At 45.3% G+C, this 12,024-nt stretch overlaps 1 long non-coding RNA gene and 1 pseudogene across 1 annotated transcript; both read right to left on the bottom strand.

Moving 5' to 3' along the window:
- Positions 1-771: 771 nt before the first annotated feature.
- LOC117200036 (mitochondrial carrier homolog 1-like) lies at positions 772-2,909 on the bottom strand (annotated as a pseudogene).
- An 89-nt stretch (positions 2,910-2,998) lies between these two features.
- LOC117200038 (uncharacterized) lies at positions 2,999-12,008 on the bottom strand. The gene is made up of 2 exons (XR_004481467.2): positions 11,876-12,008; positions 2,999-10,250 (listed from the first exon to the last, which is right to left on the bottom strand). It is a non-coding gene; the product is annotated as an uncharacterized LOC117200038 (long non-coding RNA).
- Positions 12,009-12,024: the final 16 nt, after the last annotated feature.

The following is a 12,024-nucleotide window of genomic DNA, read 5'->3' as shown; positions in this document are numbered from 1 at the left end:
ATGGTAATGATAATAGTACTTATTGTTATAGGGATTAATAAGAAAATCCATTTAAAGCAAAATAAGGCACTTCCTGTCTGACTGGCAAAGATCAAAAAGATCAATAACACCTCTGGAGGTGACCGTCTGGTGGAGACAGGTATACTGCTCAAGGGGGTGTATATCGATACAGCTACCACATAAAACAGTTTACAGTATCTATCAATATCTATCAAATGCACACACATACCTCTACCAGCACTTCCTCTAGCTGGAATTTATTGAACAGATGTACTTGTAAATGAGCAAACTGATAACTGTAGCAGATATTTATTGCAGTGCTGTTATAGTAAGAATAGAGTGGAAAAAGCCTAAATATCCATCTATAATCGTTTGTTCTGATGGACTCATGCAATCACATACCATGCTGTAATAAAGAGCAAGGAAATGTTTATGCCATCAAATGAGATGTTACCAGGATATACTGCTAATCAGAAGAAGCAAGGTGTAAACAGTGTGTAAAAACAGGGGATGGAATGTTTGTATAATCACAGAAAAGCTCAAGAAAAACACTTAAGAAAATGGTAGCATTGATTTCCCCCAAAGCTGGAATTTCCTGGTGGAAATTTTTGAAGTATTTCTTCAGTGGCCAGAAAGCTTTTCACTCTATATACCTTTTCCATTTTTTGATTATATTCTTTGAACATGTAAATTATTTCTTAAAAAGCAAATTGATATAAAGTATATAGAACACTGGTGACACATCAGCATGCAATACGTATTAGTGCTTATTTAAAATTTCAGTTTAATGGTAATTGATTACCTTCCACTAAAAGATATGTAGAGAATTTAAAAAATCAGCTGTTTAAAAATTAAATACTATAAATTTTATAATATACAAATAATGTTAAACAATAATATTTGCCTTACTATAAAGGCATTTCTTTTAGCCCATGCAGTCCCACAATCTGGGTCTGTTACCATTTACATTTCTCATAAATGGTGTTAAAAGACCTGGCAATTTTATTTTATTTTACTTTCTTCGAAATCACCACCAATGCATTTATTTGAGGGAAAAAGGGTCAAATCTTATTAGGAACTTCCAACTGGATAGGACTAGAGACACCGATCTACCTAACATCTGGGTGTTCACAGCCGCACAAGTAACCATATCCTGCACGTGAGGCGTCACCATGAAACCGACGAGCATTTGACAAGGGGGACACATTCTGAGCAGTCACACGGTTTCCATTCAGAAGGTGCTGACTTATCAGAAAAGCAGTGTTGAGAAAAACGAAGACAGCCTCCTAGCAAAGGCCTGGACATGACAGTGGCTCCTGAAAAGGGATCACACCCTATTTACAAAGCTGGAAAGCGAAGCTCCCAGCTGAGCTGCAGGATAAGAGGGGGGCTGACCTGAGGGCTGTGAATGGGGGCTGGGATCTGACCTCACGAGCCTTCGCTCATCCAACCTCAGGCTCCACGAGCCATTCTCTGGCCCCCTGCATGAGGCAGACTCGGGAAATCTGCAAAGCCAGGGGATTCTGCCCCACCTTCCCCAGGCCTAACAGTGACCAATGCACTGGACGCAGTCTCACTGCCACCCAGCCCCTGCTTCTGGACAGACGCATGGCACCTATGGAAACTGAAGCCCAGCTGGCCTGGAGCACATCTAGGTCTTCCTGGGCTGGTCATCTTACACGTGTCCCATGATGGTCGGCCTCACCCACGGTGTCCTGGCCGAGACAGTGTGCTTTTTTAGGTGATTCAGGTTACTCCAGGGCAAGGTATGATCCTGATGACACCCGGCAGAGAAGGAGGCTGGAGCTTCGGAAGAACTGGCCCTGCACACTCGGGTCCTTCCAGCAGTGGATCCGGATTCGAACACTGAGGAGTGAGGCAGCGGCCCAGCCTGCAGGTGTTCACAGCTATGAGACCGCCCACCAGCAGGAAGGGGTAGGTCAGTACGCTCACTGCCATCCCCATCACATATCTGGGGTGGCTCTGGATGGCTAGGGCCTGGCTGAACTGGGAACCTGGATTCTGGTCGTTCCCCAGCCCCCCTGGAGTGTCACCCACCAGGTAGGCACTGAGGAAGCGGGCCAGCAGGTTAGAGCCCCGCAAGGAAACCACACCTTCCAGGAGGTGAGGGATCAAGCCGACAAAGAATCCCAGCAGCCCCTCTTCTGTGAAAATCTTCCCAATGGAGCTCAACTTTCTGCTGTACTTGGCCTTCCTCCCATGAACTGGACCACGCAGTGCGCTGAGATGACACGCAGCGGGTGGGCCAGCACGTGGGACATGCCTTGCATCATCATCATGTAGGAGGTCTCCTTCGCCACCGTTGTCAGAGACGTCTTCGTGCCAGGCTTGACGGAAACCTGCTCCGTCTCCTCCGGAGGGAGAACCTTCTTCACGCCGCCTGGGTCACGGTGCAGAGGGCGGTGGGCGCCAGCCAGGGGCTCAGTCCCCGGCACAGCACTAGCTTCCCACCCACCGCGCAGTGTCCTCGGCTTGGGTGGAGACGCTTGGCGGGGAGAGGACCTTCCTCTCCGGCACGCCAGTCCCAGTGGTGGGGGGCGGGCAGCGGTTCGCGACTCCCTAGGATGAGCAGCTTCGCTAGAGCAGCGGCTGTTTGAGCACTGTCACTCCCGTGTGCAGCCCAACGGAAAGAGCCTCGGCGGCCAGCGCCATCTCCGGGCCCCAGGCCCGCGGCTCCCAGAGCCCGACCCCACCTGCTGCCACTCCGCCCGGCTTGGCTCCGGGTCCGGTTCCACCTTTCCCCAACACTGATGACCGGTAAGTTAAAAAATCTACTAAGTGTCTGTGGACAGAGGAATGGATGAAGAGGCTGTGGCACATATACACGATGGAATATGATTCGGCCGTAAAAAAGAACGAAATAAGGCCATGTGCAGCACCATGGATGCACCTAGAGACTGTCATACTGAGTGAAGTACATCAGACAGAGAAAGACAAATGTCATATGGTATCGCTTATAAGTGGAATCTAAAACAAGTGATACAAACGAATTTATTTACAAAATAGAAACAGAGCCACAGATGCAGAAAACAAGCTTATGGTTATGGAATAAGGGTGGGGAGGGATAAACTGGGAGATTGTGTCCATTGTTATGGACACACTGTATACATAAAATAGGGAACTAATAGGGACCTGCTGTAGAGCACAGGAAACTCTACTCAATCCTTTGTAATGACCTCTATGGGAAAAGAATCTAGAAAAGAGTGATCTATGTATACGTAAAACTGATTCACTGTGGGGTACACCTGAAACTAACACAACACTGTAAATCAACTATACTCAAATAAAAATTAATTATAAAAAAAATTCTACTTAGGCAAACAACATGACTAGAAGGAAACGTTTTCCATATACAAATGAAAATGTCTCATGAGTTTGTCTTTGAGCAATTGAAAGTTTTGGGTAGATAATATGTGTCATTTAAGCGTCTCTCAAACATTCTTAGATTTTGAATAAGGAATGAAAACACTGAACATACTCTAGAATTATTTATTTATTTATAGTCGAGTTTTGCTTACAGTTCTGAGTTTGGAGCAAATCTGGATGAACTGTGAATACATGGGGAGTTCTTTTTCTATTTGACTTTCATGTACTTACACCATCAGGATGCACACTACCTTTTTCCTCAATATACTGAGAATCTAGGTCTCATTCTTATCAGATGTTCTACTATTAACATTCCATCTTGTTCTCCCCCATACTTTGGGAATAACAGCTTTTCTTTCGCTGGTTTTTAATTTTTAATTTCTTAAACAGTTTTTAGACCATGCTATATGTATAATATTAACAGGTGTCTGCTGGTGAAGTATTTTCTGGAATTTACGAAGACTTAGATCAAATGGTGTCTCCCCTATAAAATTGTTAGAGATCTCCAAAGTTGAATCTCCCATTCTTTTCCCACGTCTTGAGTATTATACATGTTATTATGTATACGCATTATTATACACAAATTATACATATATTATAATGATCTGTCTCTTTTGTAAAACAGTGAACTCCTTAAAAACAGCAAGTCTATTTCTCCTTATAACTATATGTCAGGCCTGGCAGGTATCAGGTACTCAGTTATGTCAGCTGAATAAAGACAGTTTTTCTCAGTAGATGTTATACTACTAATGGAAATACTTCAGCAAGTATTATCACTTTATCGTATCTGAGTATTTTCCTAGATATAAAAGTAAACTGAAATGAACAGAGTCCTCATCCAGCATGTCTCAAGAATCTGAGTACAGAGAAATTCTGTTTTCCTAGATCCCATTCCAATTCAACCGTGTACTAAATAATTATGATCTAAATTCTCCATTTGAAGCTTAAAAGATTTATTTTCTTATTTAAATTTTATTTATTTATTTTTGGCTGCATCGGATCTTCATTGATGTGTGTGGGCTTTCTCTAGTTGCGGTAAGCAGGGGCTACTCTCTGTTGCAGTGCGCGGGCTTCTCATTGTGGTGGCTTCTCTTGTTGCGGAGCACGGGCCCTAGGTGCGTGGGCTTCAGTAGTTGTGGAACGTGGGCTCAGTAATTGTGGCTCACGGGCTCAGTAGTTGTGGCTCGTGGGCTCTAGAACGCAGGCTCAGTAGTTGTGGCACATGGGCTTAGTCGCTCTGTGGCATATGGGATCTTCCTGGACCAGGGCTCAAACCCGTGTCCCCTGCATTGGCAGGAGGATTCTTAACCACTGTGCCACCAGGGAAGTCCAAGATTTGTTATTTTTTAATGACCTGAACACACAGCCTCCTTCCAACAGCATGGTCCAGTGGTCACTTTTAAGGGAATACTCAAGAAGCAGCTGAACCGGCTGGCTAATTTTTTCTCAAAAGCAACAATGATAAAACTATCATCACTAATGATAAAAACAAAACCGTTTTATTGGCAGATGTTCCCAAACATCGAGATAGAGAAAGAGCAATGCTCTTGCTGACCTAGCCAGCATGTTTCACGGCCTGCCAGTTCTGACAACATAGCCTTGGGACGTATTCTTTAGCTTCTTCTACCTGGTTTCCTCCTCTGTGAAAAAGGATTCAACCACCAGCCTCACCGCTTTTACAGTCAAGGTTGACTTTTTTTTTTTGGATGATGCTTTGTAGTACAGATTTCTGGGGCAACCAGCAGAGTTCCAGGACTTAAATAGATCCATTGTTGCGATTTGAGGAAAGCCATAACCCTCTCTGAAACCTTTCTTCTTAGCAAGGTGAGATATTCCTTTCTGTGGGCAAAAATACAAGCTCATTTCTCTGCTTCACACTGGTCTGCTATCCAGGGCACTCGAATGACTCTCCTATCAACAGCATAGAAATCCTTCATTTCACATTGTCACTTGTCATCTCAATGATGGAGCCACAATTCAGAGCCTGTTAAAAGCCTAGTTGATACCACATAACCGTCAGCAGGAATTGCAAAAAGAACATGATAAGCACTAAGCCCTGGTTTCGCTAAACATAGCCATCCTTCGAATTTGAATTCTAGAAATCTATACCCCTCAATAGACAGTACTATTCTGGCCACCTGTAAAAATGACTTAACAATATGTTCCTTTGTATACTTGTTTTTTTTTTTTTTTGCGGTACGTGGGCCTCTCCCATTGCGGAGCACAGGCTCCAGACGCACAGGCTCAGCAGCCATGGCTCACAGGCCCAGCCGCTCCGCAGCATGTGGGATCTTCCCGGACCGGGGCACAAACCCGTGCGAACCCGTGTCCCCTGCATCGGCAGGCGGACTCCCAACCACTGTGCCACCAGGGAAGCCCCTGTATACTTGTTTTTGAGGGTCAATACAAGAAAAAGCCTTGGGGAGTAGTAGAGTCTGTGTTTTGGTATCATCAGGAACGCCATCCATCATGTTATTGAATGCTCCTCTTATAAACTAGGGGGGAACCTAGAGATGGCAGACCCATCAATGACAATTCCATCTCAGTGTGAAAGCTCCTGAACAGGAGGGAGGTGGCTTTGAGAATGTTATAAAGAGAAACGGACAGATTGTGACAATGAACATTTCTGAGGACCGGCTGCCTGCCAGACGCTTTCTGCTTCTGCAGAGTGAGAGCTTAAATATTTCTAGCCCATGATACTTGTTAAAAAATAGAGAAGGTATGACACGAGGAGAACGTAATTTGAGTGTGGGGACTTGCAGATGAGAGTTCAGTTTTGGACACAACAACTTTGGTGGGATGTGGTATAGGAAAGAGGACTCAAAACCTTCCATGTGACAACTCACCTTTTTGAACTTCAGACTGTCACCACCAGCCATCAGTGTTGATCTACAATGGTTGACATGGACGCTAGGATGCAGACGATGCTTACAAGGCATGTGAAAGCATCAGGCACACAGCAGATATTCAGCAATGTTAGTTCTTTTAATTCCCACAAATCATTCTGCCAAAGGAACTGGATCATGCTGTGGGAAAAAAACCCTCTTTTTCCAAAGACATTTAAATGTTCACAGGAATTCTATACTGTACTTATCATTTTCAGTAAGTTTAAGGACATTAAAACTAATGTTAAGATTATTGGGAATAAATGTTACTACCATGAATTATTCCACTAGAGATGTAATACCATTGATTATTAATGCCAGAGCGAGGTCATCAGAGACCTCCGTGGTCACTATATTCAGTGGATGTTTTCAGTCCTCTTTTTACTTGACCTCCCACATTTACCTGTCAACCTGTTTTTCACTTTCTCCTTGAAACATTCTTTCTTTCCATGATACCGCATTGGTTTTTTTTGGCTGCGCTGCACAGCTTGTGGGATCTTAGTTCCCCGACCAGGGACTGAACCCAGGCTCTTAGCAGTGACAGTGCGGAGTGCTAACCACTGGACTGCCAGGGAGCTCCCAGACACCACATTCTTTCCTTGCTGTGTTTCCGACTTTTCTTCTCTGCCTTCATTTCAGACATATCCTTCTCTCCTGGGCCTTTAAATGTTGTGGTTCCTCAAGGCTCTGCCCTGGGACCTCTTCTCTACTCACCCTCTGCTCTGTTCCCCCCGAAATCACACCTGTCCCCATGAAATTGTCACCCGTATACTAATGACCCCTAAATTTCCATCTTGATCTTAGACCTCCCCCCATGATATATCCAATTAACTATTCAACATCCCCACTCGAATGTCTCAAGGGTACCTCAAACTCAACGTATCCAAGACCAGACTTAGGATATTCCACTCAAATATTATCTTCTTCCAGTTTCCCACCATAAATCGCAAATAGCCTTCCCATATCCAGGTGTGGTCTGTCCTTTATCCATTTTCTGTCACATCCCATATCCAATCCATTGCTTGGAACTGTTGATTTCACACCTCCCTCCCCATTTGGCTTTCTCATCTATCAATTTTTATCCATCTTTACTATCAGCATCGTTGCACAAGCTAGTCACCTCTCACCACTACTAAGTGGTGCACAGCCCTCCTTCCATCTGTTGGGGCTCCTTTGATTTTGTTCTCCATGCTAGAACCGGAGTAATCTTTAAAAATGCAAATCTTTTAATGTTAACCCTGCTAAAAATCCTACGTTGCCTCTTTAGAGATAATTCTAAATCCTCAACATATCACAAAAGTCTCTGTCAATCAAAAGGTCCTAACAGACCTTCTCTATATAGATGCTCCTACTTAGGGTAACCCTTCAGTCAGTCACCAGGATTTGTTACTTGCATGTCTATTAGTTTCTTTTGCCTTCAATCTCTGCCCCGAATTAGGGAAATTCATGGAGACGCTAGAAGACTGGCACCAACTCTCTAATCTCTCTGCGAAGTGATTAGGAGGAAATTTTATTATTGTTTTCTTTTTCTATGGAAAAGTGTTTTATTTGCCTCGGTTCACATTCTATAGATAATGACTTACAAAAGGTATAGAAGCCTAAACTGTTTAAGATGCCAGGTCAAAGCCAAGTTATAGAAGGATAAACCAAGTCCAGTGCTGATGTCACAAGGAGCTCGGGGCCCTTTAAATATCTTGGAGTTTCTTACACAGTGTTTAAATCTTATAGGTTTAAAGATACAGTGTCAGGTTCCATCTTTCTAGTACACAGTGAATTGGCTTAGCAGGCCACATCAGGCAACTTTCGTGACCTCGCTAGCACTTATTTGCCTGGTAAGTAAAATAGGATGTTAAGATCACCTATGACACAGAGTTATGTTGAGGATTAAATAACATTAATTATGTAAAGCACTCAGCACAGAGGCTGGCACACAGCAATGAGCAGTAGGTGTTGGTATTATTTCTGTTTGTGATAATTATAAAATCCATTTTGAGGAAGTCCTTGTAGATGAATGTGAACATTTTTCTTCAGAAAGAAGGAATACTAAGGATTTCAACAGTGGTTTTTTGGGTTCACATTAGTGTATCATTGGTTTTGGTCTATCAGAGAAATACACATTTTGCAATGGAAAACACTTAGAATGAATCTTATTACTCCTCAGGAAAGGAGTAGACACAAACCTTCTTACTGGTGTCACTGTGCACCGGTCTTCAATACCCTTTTTTGTTGCATCCCCACCAGCTCCTGGAGGATGGATCTTGTCACATGGGGGTCCTCAGGCCCAGAGCGCATGGCACCATTTCTGTCTGTGGGATGATTTCTGCTCATGGCAGAGACTCTGCTGTCCCCTGGTGGCATCTGCTGTCTTCCGTTGGTTCAATGTTCCCACCTGGAAGACCTACAATTATCCTTAGAGAGTCACACATCTAGCAGGCAGAGCCTGCGTGCTGCCTTTCCACTCTAATGTTTAACGATTGACCTTGCACTGGAAGCAGCCGTTTCTCTGAGCGGCTCAGAGCAGGGGTCCTTACTGAGGACCTTCTCCAACACCTTGCCACCTCATCCACACCAGCGCTCCTTCTAGGAGCAGAGTCATGTTGTCTCCTTAGAGAGCTGCATGTGGACCTCTTCCCCGAGTTCCCACTTTGCTGTCAGAGGCTGACTCTTAACATCTAAGGTCCTGAAGCTTTCTCCCCAGTCCCTGGTGTCCTTCCTCATTTCTTACCTTTGACAGTGGGGTTGGATGTTACTTCAAACTGGTCTGGGTCCTTATCCCAGCCTATTCCCATGTGAAGGTACAAACACAAGTTTATTTTTCTATAACTCACCTTAAGTAAGTTCAGTTTTGAATTGCCTCTTCCAAACGGTTGGTGATACCATAATCTCTGCCAATTCCTGGTATCTCCCACCAACCCCGCAGCTGGATCTAAATTTGAGAATGTCTAGTTTGGTGACGAGTGTTTAGGCTGGGAGCCTCTGGTTTCCAATGCCATCTGTCTACATGGGCATCCAGCGAGAAACACAGCATCTTAATGCAGTCATCAGTTTCCCCAGCCTCTGTTGGGCTCAGAGTTCCCTCCTGCAAGCTCCCTTGAAGTGTGGACGTGTCTTTCTTCTTCCACGGCACACCTGGATATACAGGGATACCGTTTTGCTCGCATTCCACGTTAGGGCACAGAAGGTCTTTGAGAGTCCATCTAGTTGCCACCTACCTACTCACACCAGGCGTCCCATGAGTCCATATTCTCTCTCTGGGCCCACTGCCTTCCTGGGCGGTGCTCAGGTCTCTGGGCACACCTTCCTCCTGCTCTTGGATCTCACAAACCCAAATATGGAGGTCTGCAGTGTCCCAAGGATGGGACTGGGGAGCTTCGTTCAGACTCCCTATCTCGGGGACAGTGGAGACCGGCCCCCACTGCCCCCCTCCTTCTCTCTTGCCTGTACCACTCACAGCCTCCTTGGTCCCCAGCACAGGAGATGGGTTTGTTTTAGTTTTTTCTGCGAGTAGAAAGCCAGGCTCTTACAAAACATGTTTTATCCAAATCTCTTGCTCTGCCAGGAGTCTTTTTTGTTCCTGTAAAGCCAAGCCTTTTGCAACACCAAAGCCAGGAAGGACGCTTTCTTTGCTGTCACATCTTCCCTTAAAGCAATAAGCACAGAATGCCTGGCTGCTCATTTGGGGTGGAGTAATGCACAAAAACATCGAGAGAAGAGGACAGTGGCTGGAGGAGGCAACCTGTTAATATTATCCTGCCACACTTAACGAAGAACAGACAGAAACAGTAATAGGCTCTTCGGAATAATATTCTTCCCTCTCTTGGGATGAAATTGTGTCCTTAGCCTTCAGAGATAGTGCATAGTCTTGGCTCTGTTCTAGCTACACATGGGCAAGACTTCAGAACTCAGAAGCCCTGTCTTAACTAAGCAGACTGACACGTTGTCTTCTAAGAGGATTTATCTTCTCACTGGAGATCAGTTCTGGAGAGGTTTTCAAAGGTATGATTCTGTTATTCGGGTTGGTTCGAGGAATATGACAGTTTATATAAAGCTGTTACTTTACTGTGAAAACTCTAGACACAGTGAGAGTAACAGTTGGATTAGTCTCTTACACCTAAAAACCTGTATAACAGGAAGAATCACGTTCTATTTTCTAAGAATGCAGAGGCAGCCTCAAAGCACCTTTGCAGTTTTAACTTCATTTTAAAATATGCTGATATTAGTAATTATTATAATAAAGTATTCGCTATTTATGGTTAGTAATTGCTTACACTTATTGAGTACTTACTGTGTGTCCGATACTAAAACACCTAGATAATTCACTTAATCCTCATAAAAGCCTTAAAATATACATATTGTTACCCAGATTTAGATGAGGAAACTGAGGCAGAGAGGCTAGGTAATTTGTCCAAAGTCACAGGATAGTATCTATTAGAGATTGAATTTGAACCCCCCAAAGTCTGACAGCCAAGTAGCAGTGCTTAGTTATGCTGCCTAGTTAATCAGGATATTCATCTTGGTAAGAATGGTTATGAGGTTACGGTGTAAAAGTGACAATTTTTGGAATAATAAGCTAAAACCTGCTTTTAAGCTAGTAAATCAGAATAAAAATTTTAATTATTATGTATCCTTTGATATTTGGAGGCAAAGTCAAAGTTACCAGCTTGCAGCCGGAAATGAGACTGGGTTAGGGAAGAGTTTACTTCGACTGTTATTTATCAAGGGGCCCAGAGATTATGTGCTGAGCCCTCTGGATCTTCAGGGAAACAGAACGGATAAACACCATGAAACCGAAGGACATCAACTCATAAGAAATTAACATTTTACAGTAACTGTTTTTCTTTTTTTGGCTGCGCGGCGGCACGTGGGAGCTTAGCTCCCCGACCACGGATGGCACCCGCGTCCCCTGCACTGCAAGGCGGATTCTTGACCACTGGACCCCCAGGGAGGCCCCTACACTAATTTTAAGGCGCTGGAATTTGAAAAGGTCAGCGCGAGAAGCTGATGGAGCGGCCCTTCTGGAGTTGTCCATAAAGGCACATGGAGACGAACGCTCTTGCTAACATTTTCTCATAAACATTCTCAAGGCCAGACACCGGGAGAAGCGTCGGGGACAGAAAGAGGAAAAGAAAAGAAAATTCTTGCCCGGGGTTCCATTCTAACGGGAGGTGACAAATGAAGCAGGAAGTTAGTAAGCAACGAGAACGCTGCGAAGTGCTAAGGACCACACCACCCTTCTCCAGAATTAGGCTGCACGAAGAGGCGAGGGCGTGCTGCCCCGCGGCGGGGCCAGAGGCCTGCACACACGCCCCTACGGGGACCCGGGCGACAGCAAGGCCGCGGCTCCGGGAACCCTCCGCCCGGCCCCCGCCTCATTCCCACGGCCGGGCGAGAATCGAAGCACAACACAGCCGCCAGGCTGCCCCAAACCCCCGGACTTTGGCATTTCCTGCCCCGTTTCCCAGACAAACGGAGCTTCACAGCAGCGGCCCCTCGCTAGTGAGCGGGACCCGGAGGCTGGAAGGGGCGTGGCTGTCCGACACGCTCTCCCCCACGCCACGACGGCAGGAAGAGCCATAAAGCTCGAGCGACAGGGATAGAAATACCTGGGGCTGCGGCTTCAGTGAGCGAGAAAACAGGGCAGGCCGGGGACAGAGAAAGCACGACCAGGAGAGCACGGCCAGAAGCGCAGTCAGACACCGCCGGAGGTCGGGAGGAGACGCCGGAAGTCGGGCGGAGACGCCGGAAGTTGGGC

This window comes from Orcinus orca, chromosome 4, assembly GCF_937001465.1.
Source record: "Orcinus orca chromosome 4, mOrcOrc1.1, whole genome shotgun sequence".
Classification (NCBI taxonomy): domain Eukaryota; kingdom Metazoa; phylum Chordata; class Mammalia; order Artiodactyla; family Delphinidae; genus Orcinus; species Orcinus orca.
Note: the sequence above shows the minus strand (reverse complement) of the source record. Positions and strands in the feature narration are given on the sequence as shown.